General features: G+C 45.5%; 1 pseudogene; it reads right to left on the bottom strand.

Annotated features, from left to right (window-relative positions):
• Positions 1-12,935: 12,935 nt before the first annotated feature.
• On the bottom strand, positions 12,936-13,631 carry LOC138567466 (large ribosomal subunit protein eL15-like; annotated as a pseudogene).
• Positions 13,632-13,880: the final 249 nt, after the last annotated feature.

The raw sequence follows: 13,880 nt of genomic DNA, 5'->3' as shown, positions 1-13,880 counted from the left end.
AATCAAGCGAGGTATATGACCATCAGAAAAGAGAGAGCTTACCAGTGCAGGGTTCTCAGTAGGATCCCTGGTGGGTACCTAGTTTTGATATAGTTTTCTCGTTCTTTTCTCCCCCCTTGAATAGCAGCTAATTTCCTGTATGCTGCACAGTTTTTACACTGTAGGGTGGAGTTAGGAATATCAAGCACTTTATTTGTATAGATTCAATATGAACTGTATTTTTTTATGCTATTTTATTATGTATTCTGAATTAGTTGTCATGTGATTTGAAATGTGATTAATAAAGACATGTTATTTTTATACTATCCTTGACTTGGCCCACTCCCTCATTGGTCTCTCTTTTCTGATGGGCATATACCTCACTTGATTCTGCTAGCAGGCTGTACCGTGTGACACTCTTTCTCCCATAGGTTTCTTGGTCTGTTGCTCCGCGGGTCCACGTAGTAGGGGATGCCCATCCTTGGTTTTATTATTTCCTTTGACCAGTGCCTGTTCTACTTCCAGCCCACCGCCCGACCTTTGCTGTCTGATTTGTGCCTCTAGTCCTCAGATCTCTGCCTTCGACTTCATCTCTACCAAGCTTCACTCTCTCTTTTGGCTGTTCCTTCTGTCATAACCAACCCTCTAAAAGTGGCTTTCCCTGCATCCCATACTATCTTCAACCCTACTTCACCAGTGTCATTCGTATGGAAAAATTAAATTATATTTTCTCTCATCTCTTCCTCAAAAACCCTATCTTTGAATAATGTATCTTTGCATATACAGCTTGTTTCCCTCCTGATTCTTCTGTAAGCGTATACCACCATGTCATGATCCGACCATCCCACTATATGTATCTTCGCCTCCAGCAGCAGGCATTCTTGGCCCTGTTCCATCAATATGTGGTCTATGCGCTTATACGTGTTGTGGGGAATCGAGACAAATGTATATCCCTTTTTATCTGGCTTTGCCTCCCTCCATGTATCAAATTGAAAATATTCCACTGTCACCCGCTGCAATGTCTTCTGGACCTTTCCTTCGTGTTTGCTGTTCCCTTTGTCTACAGAACAACTGTCTACAGCCGGGTCCATGATCAAATTAAAGGGATGGTTCGCCCAAAATTTTTTATTTCAAAAATAGATAGGCAATATTAAAAAAAAACGATTGCCATTTTTTTTTCCAAGTCCCTATGTAAAATTTTGAGCAATTCAAGCTCAAAATTTGCAAAATCAAGCACATGGGCGCATCCATTTTGTGAAATGGATGCCCGCCTGTGCTGGCTTTTGCTTTTGCGGCAATAATGAAGGAAAAGCCAGCTAGCTGTAGTAAACAAAAGCTATCACTGGGTGGCTTTTCCTTCATTGGTACCGGGACTCGGAGGACGCGGACCGGAGACTACAGGCAGAAAAGCTGCAGCTGCATCTCGGTAAGTGCTATTTATTTATTTTTTAAAATAAACACTAGCTGTGTTTTTTTTTTCTAAGTTTTCCGGGCTGGAGGAGCCCGGAAAATGTATGTTTGCGGTTGCTTTTGAAGCGACCGCAAACATAAATACAACGTTATTGAGTTTGAAAACGCTGCGGTTTTTCTTTCTAAGTTTCTCAGGCTCCTCCGAGCCTGAGAAACTTAGAAAGAAAAACCGCAGCGTTTTCAAACACAACCGCGTGGGGAGCCCTAGAGCCCCAAATGGGAAAGCAGATTTAGGTAGAAACACTGCAGCATTTAGCATTTAGCATTTCCCATTTGGCGCTCTCGGGCCCCCCGTGGGGAGCCCGAGAGCCCCAAATGGGAAATCAGCTGTAGGTAGAAACACTGTGGCATGTAAACACAGCCGGAGGAGCCTGAGAAACTTAGAAAGAAAACCCGCAACGTTTTCAAACACTATAATGTTGTATTTATGTTTGCGGTCACTTCAAAAGCGACCTCAAACATAAATACGACATTTTTAAAGCTGTGGTTTTATTTCTAAGTTTTCCGGGCTTATCCAGCCCGGAAAACTTAGAAAAAAAACGCAGCTAGTATTTATTTTTATTTAAAAAATAGCACTTACCGAGATGCAGCTGCAGCTGCAGCTTTTCTGCCTGTAGTCTCCGGTCCCCGTCCTCCGTGTACAGCACCAATGAAGGAAAAGCCACCCAGTGGTAGCTTTGTTTACTACAGCTGGCTGGCTTTTCCTTCATTAGTGCTGCAAAAGCCAAAGCGAGCACAGCGGCGGGCATCCATTTCACAAAATGGATGCCCCCATGTGCTTTCTTTGAGCTTGATTTGCTCACAATTTTACCTAGGGACTTGGAAGAAAAAAAAATTCCAATCGATTTTTTGTAATATTGCCTATCTATTTTTGAAATAAACATTTTTGGGCGATCCATCCCTTTAAAGTCCTCTCCACAAATCAGCACCCCTTCTTTCCACTGCAGCACCCATCCCAAGGTGTCCATACAAAACCCCAATTGGGTCGCATTTTGCGCATACAAAGCACTGAGCGTTGAGCATTGGTTTCGTAATGTGCATTTCGCTGCCAACCAGTGCCCATCCAAGTCCCTCTTTGTTTGTCTCACCACCAATCCCAAATTGTTCTTATATAGAATTCCCACTCCTCCCTTTTTGTTGGGTTCCGAGACCCAAATTGGCTTGTACAGCCTCCTCCCCTCAACTTAAAATTCCTCTTCTTTCTTGTATCTTGCTTCCTGGACAAAAATACACATAGTCGCTCCTGGTGAAACAAATGTGATAACATAACCCTTTTCGAAGGGGAGTTCAGGCCCTTCACATTCACCGTGCCCATTCGCATGCCCTCATCCATTTCCCCTAAAATCGACACCTCTGAACAGTAGGAGACCGATATTATTCAAAAATAACCACAACATAATAACTCGTGCAACATCAAGCCAAGCAGTAAATGTTTCCAACACAGATTTAAATTCCACCTACCCCTCTGCCCCCAACTATCATCCCTGATGTCGAGACGCTCTGACTAATAATCAGGGCTGCTCAGGTAGCACTTGCCGCTCCAAACCCCCTTCTCACTATTATATTCCACTTCTCTGTAGCTTTCAAGTAACCATTTTGACAGTATCCCCACAACCCTCCCGCAACTTTGTATCCCTCTCTGTCCCAGGTGACAATGTTCTACCACTGCCCCCAAAATTCAGCCCCGGATCATGGTCTCCCATACCTCTGACCATCATTGCCCATCTCGCTTTCCCCTTTATCCCCCCTCATGTCTTTGGCGAGGGAGTATCTCCTGAATTTCCTTCGACTACTTCCTATTGCTGCACTGTTCAGTTCTCTCAGCCCTAGCAATTTACAGGCATTTACGCCTGTTAGCGTATCGCTGTGTGACTCTGGCGAGGTGGGCCACAGCTCCTTCCACTTCCCCTCACGATGTAACACGGAAATCCTCTTCCCCTATCTCAAAGTTTAAGGAGAAGGGGAACCCCCATCTATACTTCACCTGATGCTCCCACAACCAAGTCGTACGTCCCGACAATCCCTCCGCTTTACCAGGGTAAAGGAAAACAGGTCTTGGTAGACACAAGTAAAGGAATGTGTAGGTGTTGCCAAGTGTCACTGCGCCAACCCTACTTTTAAGTTAACTTCATTGAGTCTGAATTGATCTGCACTGTCAGCAACAGGCGGGGAGATGACAGTAACATCTAAATAGTCAGATAAGCAAACATGATATACAAAATGATCTCACACAGTTTTGCGCTCAGTGCCTATTATCTTTTCAATGAAAACGTACACAATCATATATGTCTCACCAATAAATGGTTTAATTATGTATATACTCTTTGAATATTGCTTCATATTCAGTGTTTACATCAAGTAAAAGGATTTGGTTTGTGTAATCTTTTGGCGAATGTGCCTATTGTTTCCCCAATCCATTGGCTTCCTCTAGACTAATTAACAAATTCCTGGTCAATAGCGAAACACTAGATACAGTTTTAGTCACTTTCTGCAATCAAACTAGCCTCTGCCCGTTGCACTGGAAACATCCGTTTTGTGTGTATGTTAATACATCAGGCTATCAGTAGCTGTGATACCCCTCGCGTAATGTCTTTATATGCTGCTAAGCATCTAATCAGATATAATGTTGGCTGATTAGGAACGTCATCTTGTTTGGTGATAAAGATTTCCTATTTACTTCTAGTGCTCTGATATCTGATACTCTCTTGCACGATAGCAGGCACAAGAGCATAGTGAGTTTAGTAGATAATGCTTTCCTAGATTGATCTGCATTCTCTGGCCATGCTAGAAACATCTTCAACACAGTGTCTACATCCCACATCTGAGTGTATTTCTCTTTGGGAGGTCTAGTAATTCTTATCCCTTTTAATAGTCTGCATATCAAAGGGTGCACGCCTATCAGAACCCCTTCAAACTTGGGATGGCCAGCCAATATCGCAGAGAAGGCTGTATTAATAGTGCTATATGCTTTCCCTTGAGCTGCCATCTGTGCCAGAAAATTGACTAGGTGTACCACATCTGTTCCATCGGGATGAACGTCCCTTTCCACGCACCAACTACACCAATTCATCCATGCAGACTTGTATGCTCTATGAGTCCCTGGTGCCCACGATGTGTTGATGAACAGCTCAGCCTTGCTTGATAAACCCGGCCTAACTCAAGGTCTCGTGAAAACGTGCATGCGATCAGGTTTAGTTTGCCTGTCTGCACCAGTGGGTGGCTGTCCCCTCCGGGGGTCTCGCACAATTAATCTAATCCGGCATGATCAGAATCAGAAAGGCTATGTGCCTCTTCACCTGAGCTAATGTTCTCGTGATCATCGAGAACGGGGGAAAGGCTTAACATGTGTCCTGTCCCCACGATTGAAGGAAGCCATCTGTTGCCTCTGCCTCCACATCCGGCCTCCAACTGAAGAACCGAGGTAGTTGGTTGTTCAACCTCAATGCAAACAGGTCAATCTGGCACGGGCCCCATCAAATTATTAGTTCCTGAAACACCTCCTCGTCCAGCTTCCATTCGCTGGCATTCCTGAAGAATCTGGAGTTCCAATCGGCTACCTCATTCAATCGTCCCAGCAGGTATTCTGCTGTCACTGATACCCGTCTCTGAAGACAGAGGTGCTAGAACTCTTTTGCTATCTCTGCCAACATCCTGGACCTTGTGCCACCCAATCTGTTTATACATCTGACCGCTCACACATTGTCCATTTTGAGTAGCATGCAACATTGTGCCCTCTTTTGATTCCAGCACCGTACTCCAAAGGACTCTGCCAATGGTTCTAGGCATTTGATGTGCAAGGATGGTTCCTGATCCGATCACCAGCCCCCCGTCGACAGGCCTCTGCAACAGGCTCCCCAGCTCCATCTGCTGGCTATCAGATTCTACAATCAGGTCCGGGGATGAGGCAAATATAGCTCTCCCGTTCCATGCATCCATTTATTGGAGCCACCATTCCAACTTCTCTCTCACCTCTCGGGTCACTAGGAACCTTTGGTCATAAGAAGCGCCCCTCCTGAGATGCAAGATCTTCAGTGTCTGGAGTGCTCAGTAGTGTAACAGCCCTGGAAATATTGCCTGAATTGAAGAGGCTAAACGCCCCACCATTCAGGCAATTTCTCGTAACAATACCTCTCTCTTCAACAGCGTTTGTCTGATCTGTTTCTTTATGGCGTTCACTTTGCCATCGCCAAACTGAGTGAACCCTGGGTCTTATCTATCACGAAACCCAGGAATTCCATGCATTGTTCTGGTTGAACACTGGATTTCTCCCAGTTAATTAGAAAACCCAGACTCTGGTGTAACTCCAGTGCGATGTTCACCTGCACTCTGAGTATTTCTGGCACACTATGCATATTTCATCCAGGTATACTATGAGTCGAATACCCTGCTCTCTCAGATAAATCACTACGGGTTTCATCAGCTTGGTGAAGCACCATGGAGCTGACGCCAAGCCGAAAGGAAGGCAACACAATTCACATGTCGCCTCCCCTCAGAAGACCTCAGGAATTTCTGGTGTTCTTCTGCGATGGGTACCATCAAATATGCATCCTTGAGGTCTATCCGGATAATCCAATCGCCCTGTGGCAATATGTGCCTGTACACAACACATTTGCTTAGCCCTCTCAGGCTGATAATTGGTCTCAACTTGTTTTTCCCTTTGACTAGGAATACATTGCTTAAACCTACCAAAGCCTCTGTTACTTGCACTATGCTTGCCTTGCGCTCTAGTTTTCTCAGTTCTACCTCTAGTAACTGTTGGTCGTCTATGCTTGTGTGCATATGAATCGGGGGATAAACCTGTTTTGGTGTTGTGTGAAAATCTATGTGAAACCCTTGTACTGTGTCCAAAATCCAAGCATCTTTGTATATAGAAAGCCAAGCATCTACATGATTTGCCAATCTCCCTCCTACAGCGGGTGGGTCTGTGCTTAAAACACGCTTGATTTCGCTCATCCTCACCCGAGTTATTATGTTGGCGGTCTCCTTGTCACCAACCTCTGTCCCTTCTTCTAGATTTGGAGGGGAAGAAAGGGTTTGGCTTTAGATCTTCTTGATCCCTCCATTGTGCTCTCTCGCCGAAGGACCTGTTGTAGTGGTATTGGCTGGAAGAGCGGCCACAGCCTCTACCAGCCCTCCCGAAAATCTGTCTGCCAATTACCCTTTTCAGTGAGGCATGCGCTTTGTCGAGGGCTGCATACGAGTTGGCAAACCTAGTCAGTTCCTTTAGAAAGGCATCTCCGAATAATTTTCCTTTTGTGGCTGCTGCAGACTCTGAGGCCACCAGCTCGCTAAGCTTGGGGTCTATCTTCACTAACAGTGACCTCCTTTCGGTAGTAATCGCATAGTTGGCATTTCCCAACATGCAAATGGCCCTTTGTGCCCATCTGATTAAAACCACCAGATCAACTGTTTAATTTTTTTCCCGGGCTTCTCCTGCCATCTGGAGTATTTTAGTGAGAGGACCCACAATGTCCAACATCTTGTCTTGGCAGGAACGCTAAGACCTGTCCAGTCCTTTCCTCACATCCTTCACATATTTCCACATGAAGGTGACCATCTTCTCATCATTCTCATGGGGTGTCAGCTATTCCTTTGCGGAGGAATGGTCCAGGGCATTCACCCTTAGTTTATTTCTGACCTCCTTTCTTAAGATAGGCCACCACATTCTTAGGGGGCTCCCACTCTGAAAATCGAGGGTGGATTAGAGCCTCTGGGTCAAAATTGTCACCCCCTTCGACATCTTCCTCATCAACCTTTCTTTTCTTTGGAGCTTTCTTGTGCTCCTCGTCAGAAGATGATATTGACACTACTTCCTCATCAAAGGACTCTTTGCCTGAGCTACTGGATGACTCGTCATGCCACCTGCTATTCTTCACCCTGGATCTCATCTTTTTACCTTTGCCACTCTTCCTCCTCTGTGGCGTGCCTGGGGGGGTCTGTTTGCAGGCTGCTCTTCTTCCCCATTTACCTCTCCCTTGCCTAAAGCCTTAATTTCTTCCATTCCGTGGGAGAACTTCAACCAGTCCTCCATCAGTCATCTGCTGTGACCCTTGACCCATTGCAACCATAGCCTTCTGTATTATTTGCCCAAGTCGGGGTAACTTCTCTTCTGGGTCACCTCAGCTTTGCTATCATCACTGATGCTACTCATCTTCGGATATTGGGGGAGGGTATAGTCTTTTAAATAATGTATTTTCCAGGAGCCTGTTCCCATCAAAAAATACACTGATGTGTAATAGTCCAGCTGCTGATATCTCAGCCACCAGGTTTTTCAGGGGACTGTACCTGTCGTATTTTGAGCGATGATACATTCTTTTGGCTAGCAGGGGCGCTGTGTGTGTGGGAAATCGCAGGCCTCTCCAGAACGTTTCTGTGGAACTATGTAATACGTTCCAATATGGTATGCGGTAATCAGCTGCACTTCTCCTGTCAGATGATTTACTCTCCAACAGTCTCGGAAGTGTGGATCAGAGAGCGGGAACTAAAGATTCCGTTGCGGACTGATCACACTCCGTGACCACTGTGCCCCCTGTCAACCGGCCTCTGTAACTGCAATTGCCAGAGGAGCTGGCAAATAGAAAAACTAAAACTCTCCTAAGCGGAATGTTCCGCCATGCTCCTGCTGCCTGCAAAGTGATTCGCTCTGTCTCCCAGCTCACATGTGTGATATCATTTAACCAATTAATCATGCACAATACAAATATATGAATGAAAATAGCGGAACACTTAACAGAGGGGTTTTCAAGGGAGTACCAGTGTTTATGAGGAAATGTGACTGTGGACTGGACATTTTTGACACGTGTTTTGTCAGGAACCAATAATACTTGGACTACCAAAGACTCGAAACAAGTGGGACTTGTAGTCTTTATCTTTGTTAATGGTTGTATTATTGTTTGTTTAATGCTGCTCGAGAAGTAAAATTAAGGGTAAAAGGATAATCCGAGCCTCCGGTCTTCAGATAGAATAACGAAACAACACCTACAAGCTTTGTGTGCCTTTTCATATGCCATTTCTCCCTAGATGTACACTAACGGAATAGTTTTGGCTTATGGGTGTTGCTTTAAGGCACCGTGGTTAAGGCCTGTAGCGTAATCATTTAAGGAAAGATAATGGACGCTGTCAGCTTGTACATATATATAGGAGGCGAACACAGAAAGTATGTAGTTTGTGAGATGAATAGTGGCCCTATTTTTTTATTTTTTTTAAATCATCAGTTATTCCAAACCTACAGAGGCAGAATAGGGCCTATTGTTGTGTTGTGCTACAGGGAAGGGCTATGCCGATGCAGTTCTGTGGGCTGTGCTTTGTTGCTGTGGGATTTTCGCCACCACAATGGAGTTATCAGGGAGGTGTTTGTCTGGTGCAACTGGGGAAGAGGTCAAAATGGCGGCGTTGTTGATAGGGTTCATACTTCCCAGACATCATGGTTGCAGGTACATGGTATTTTCGAGCTACAGTCGTCCAGATGGGACACGGATTTGTTAATCTTTTAAAGGGGACTGATAGCAGGCAGGCCCATGGTTACTTCACACGTTTATGCTTGACAAGTGATGAGTATCTTCACAACACATAGCTATGGATACATATAATCAAACGACAACATGCTTCCATTCTATTGGTGTCACACAAGTACATACGTTTTTGACAGTACTAATATTGACAGAACAGTATTTTTCTAGCACCCTGCTCAATTTGGGGCAGGCCACAGCCTGTATGTGTTGTGTCTTGTTCATATTTCCCTTGTGAGCTGTGTGCTGGGTGACAGGGGAACGGTGATATGACTTTCCGGAGATTCCATTGGTCACCTTGCATAGACTCTGGTGAACTATTCCTCACCTCAGGGGGCAGTATTGTACAAGAGAGCAGTGTAATAGAGAGGGCCCTGTCTGATTTGAAAAGCAAAGGACCAGTGTTAGGGAGGATTCTCATTTCATGGCTAATTTCCCTTACCTAAAGAGTCCCCCAGCAGCTTTGCTGGATGTGAAGGGTTTGTTTCTGTTTACCTGCTAAGAGTGAGACTCTTTTTCCCACTCTTAGGCATTTTTGCTATGTCTGTTCTAGGCTATTTTTGTGTTTAATGCTTACGGGATCTTCTCAACCCCATAGGAACCATCTTTATTCACATGTGTTACACAGCACCCTCCGTGCAGTGACACAGGGGTGCCGTAGCGACCCCCAAACATAGGCTCCATACCCTGGGACTGGCTACTGTCTGCCAGGGCATGTAAAGTCCCCATTGACTTTACTAGTCAAATCCTATGAACTAAACCAGTACAACCCATTTTACTATTGAGGTACTGGAAGGGGTTAATAGTTTTTCCCCCATGTTCATTTTCGAGAGTGTACCCTACAGTACCTCTCTCAAAAGTCTCTGGCTGGTGGCAGTGGTTACTACCATAAATATTCGACCGCAAATATTTCTCTATGGGCTTATCCCATTGTTCGAGGCTACCACTTTTTCTGACAGCCTCTAACATACCGCCGGTGCATTTTAATATTAACTTTGCTCCGGTAGGTTTTATTTGTCAGAACATTAATATAACTTCTTTCTCGTGTCTTTCTCTACAATCCTAATGCAGGTCGGGGATCCTTTGTTCGCCCGTTTGGCGGGCTTCTGCCCAGAAGCCCTCCTTCTGGCGCCACTGAGTCTGGGGTGGGTCCATTGTGTGGGAGGGGGAGTAGGACCCCTGGACAGGGTTGCCTCAGCAACCCATGTCGCACTCTATCCTGATAGGCTGTAGGGTCTCCCGCCAAGATGACCATTCCACTGTGTGAGTGACAGCTAGGCTGTATGAATGGGAATCTTTTTGCATAAAAGCAGGGTCCTGAGGACTGGAAGAGCAAGACGTCGCCACTGGAACTAAGAAGCCGAAGAGGAGAGAAGCCAAAGACATCTGCATCGACTGAACCACTGGTGAAGCCCTGCTGCAGCGTCTCACCACTTTTCTCCACACGACGAGAGAAGATCTTCACCTGCAAGAGCCTTCTTCCCTTGAGCTGGTGGGGCCAACCAGTTTGCCAATCGCCTTCCCGGACCTGCGTTGGTCGAATAACCCGTACCCTGTACTCGGAGGCCAGATAGCCAGGCACCAGTCCACCCAGACCGCGATTTAAAGGAGCGTACCTTTTATTCGGCGGGCAGCACCGCGGCTGGTTTCATCCCTGGGTAGTGCAGTAACTCGAATCTTCCTCCACAACGAGAGCATCTCTTCCTCTGCTGGATCACCCGACCTGTAGAAACTACCAGGAACAACCGCCACTTGTGATACATGTGTTTTATTAGAAGTGTATAAAATAAATATATATATACTTTTTAACTACAAAGCTTTGGTCAGTGTTTTCTTGTTCCATAGTCTAGTGGGCCTAATATGTAAACCCTGAATACTGCTCATCTCCCTCTTGAGATAAGTCTGACTGCTCAGCCACAGCTACCAACTAAATCTTTGTGGTACAGACTGATACCAAAGGGGATTTATTGCTCTCATCTGTAGTCCTAATCTGGTGTAGTGCTCCCTAAGGGAACTGCACTGGATTCTGCCTAACACTGGGTGACAGGGGAACGGTGCTATGAGTTTCCGGAGATTCCATTGGTCACCTTGCATAGACTCTGGTGAACTATTCCTCACCTCAGGGGGCAGTATTGTACAAGAGAGCAGTGTAATAGAGAGGGCCCTGGTATGATTTGAAAAGAAAAGGATCACTGGCAAGAGTGTAGCTGCCAGGATTTGGATAGTTGGGACTGACAGCTGGGTCCCTGGGGGGAGTTGGTGACCGGAGCTAGAGAAAGCACTCCGTTACTGTGAGCGGGTTACAGAATACGTCGCAGGTCTAAAGAGTACTCCCTTATTAAACTGCTGGGGTTCCCTCCCCATAGTACGAAGAGCACTTACAATAGTGACCTTTTTGCTAAGTGTAGGTCAGCTCTCAAGTATGGCTTTTGAAAGGTAGGATGCTTGGGGTATTGCCAAAGTACGGCCCCTGGTGAGTTTTTGGCATGTGTCAGGTGAGCAGAGTTTCGATGTATTTGTATTTATTGTTTTTATATAGCGCTTTAATCCAAAGCGCTTTACAGTTTAACAACAAAATACATCAAACATGGAACAGTAGAAGCAATAACAGTATACATGAATCAAACCAGAAAAATCATGTATTGGCCACAACACATGATTTTAAAGTATAGCAATAGTATTGCTCAAAGGCTATGGGCCATAACATTTATTTTACACCCAGGAGTAAGGGAGAGGGTAATATGTTCATAGAGGATGCGGGTCACATGACCCCCCCACCCCCCTGAGATATCCCCTTTTTATTCTCTTCGTTGAGGGTGCGGGTTCTTAAACTCCCGAGGAACTCCCTCTCATCTCTTATTTCCAGCTGTATGAGGATACTGGCACAGTGGCTCTGGAAGGAAATGCCTGGGCTAGTATCTTTTTATTCTGGAGCATGTGTAAGAGGGTCCATCTGCTCTCTCATTCCACAGATGTTTCAGTGATGAGAGTGCCAAGGTGCCGCAGAGGTGAATTCAATATCCATTATTTTCCCAGGTGAAGACTGGGTGTGCGTCGCTGTTTCCTGAGTTTTCTTCACAGTCCCGCTAAAAAATGTTCCTCGAAAGTGACAGCCACTTTTATGATGCTCAGTAAAAAAAAAATAGGGGGTTGACCGAAGCAGGCAGATTTCTGGGTTCCACGCAAGGAGCACAAACATAAGCTTTAAAAAAGCATGTTTAGGGTTGAAATGATTCAACACTGAGTTTGGTTTTCAGCAGGTGTTTGGGGTTCTCGGTTCTCCTCTGCCTGCTTGAAGAATAGCTGGGCTCGGGTGAGAGTCCTCGGAATGTCGAGCTGTCGGACATACGGTGTCTGTATCCTCTGGATCCGAATGTCTACATAGTAGAGCACAGGTAAATGCTCGCGTTTAAGCTGGTCAGATAACACAGAGGGTAGAGTGCTTGCTTAACATCTGTGCAGAGTCTGCCGACGACGCAGGTTCAAATCCCGGTTCGAAGTGCTATGTAAAAATGCAAGACTTCTTTTTTTAAAAATTAAACCTATATTTTCATCGAAATAAATGCATTTGGTCATGCAGATAGCACTGGTCCCTGGCCAGTGCGTCAGTTCGTTAATATAGACTGAGAGAGGGGTCGTTATCGCACTTAAGGACCATGAGTTGGGAAGGGGTCATTACCCCAAACGATAATTCCGTCTTCAAAAGGCTATTAGCAGATGGTGGCAGTGGCAATACATGTTTTTAAGTGTTTGTGCTGAAGTAAAACATGGTGCTGCAAGAGTGAGTAAATGGAGAAACTGAGTTAGTAAATTAAATGTGGTTTTATTTTGTAGTATTTAAATAACAAGGCGGTCTTCAAGTTAAGCTTTTTAATTGCAACTTGGTTGAACTGGAACAGATTTAACATGATCCTGATTGAGGTGTCATGTAAAATCCAATGGTTTCTCTGTACCAGAAAGTGAAAGCATTCTCCAATGTTTTCACTCAAAACACATTTTATTCAAAAGATATTTTTGGGCAGAATGGGCTTTAGCGGTAACGGTGGAGCTGAAGGGTGTTGCATCTTCTCCAGGCAGCACGGCGCGAACCTCCAGTGGTAAGGTGGAACTTGTGTCCCTTGCCCAAGCCACGGCTCTTCTTGCCAGCCGAGGTCAACCCACGCATCTCCCTGTGCTTGTGGACTGGTTTGGTGATCCATTGAATCTCTGGGTTCCGTCTGATGGCCTTATGGAAGGTGTCAATGAGGACAACTTCAAAGAACTTGTAGGTAGAATCTTCACCCACCCAGTATGAGCTCAGCACTCTCAGACCTCCACAGTGGCGGCCACCACGCTCCTCAGCAACAGACTGAAAGCTGCGGGCAAACTTTATCTGGTTAACACCATGGTGGACAGGTTTACCATAGGTTGCTCCTTTGGGGACCGGCCGTTTGCGCCCCCTCGACGAACGCGGATGCGATAAATGACATAACCTTGTTTAGCCTTGTACCCAGCCCTGCGCGCCTTGTCTGGCCTGGTGGGACGGGGTGCCCGGTGGAGAGCTGACAGCTGGCGATACTGCCAACAACCGACGCGCAGAAGGAAACGCATCACGTCCGACTGCTTCTTCCGCCATAGCTCCTGCATGTATTTGTAGGCACCCATCCTGCAACCTGAGGTTCACCAACCGGAAAGCTTCCAATGTTTTCAGGTTTTCTTTCGTATGCTAATTAGTATGTTACAGCAAAAAAGTGTCCTGTTGAAAGAAAACTTTGCCTTGAAAATGCACTGTTGTTTCTGTGTATGTTTCTGAGAACAGAATGTGAAAAGGGCAGTCAATACCAGTAGTTATTGACTGCACTCGAAGCATTCTGATTGTCTGAGATGGGGTCAATAACAATTTCCATGTGCTAATATCATATAACAAACTGCATGTACATATTT

Source organism: Ambystoma mexicanum, chromosome 2p (genome assembly GCF_040938575.1).
Source record: "Ambystoma mexicanum isolate Mex_15411 chromosome 2p, UKY_AmexF1_1, whole genome shotgun sequence".
Classification (NCBI taxonomy): Eukaryota; Metazoa; Chordata; class Amphibia; order Caudata; family Ambystomatidae; genus Ambystoma; species Ambystoma mexicanum.
This window is presented reverse-complemented; position numbering and strand designations above follow the sequence as displayed.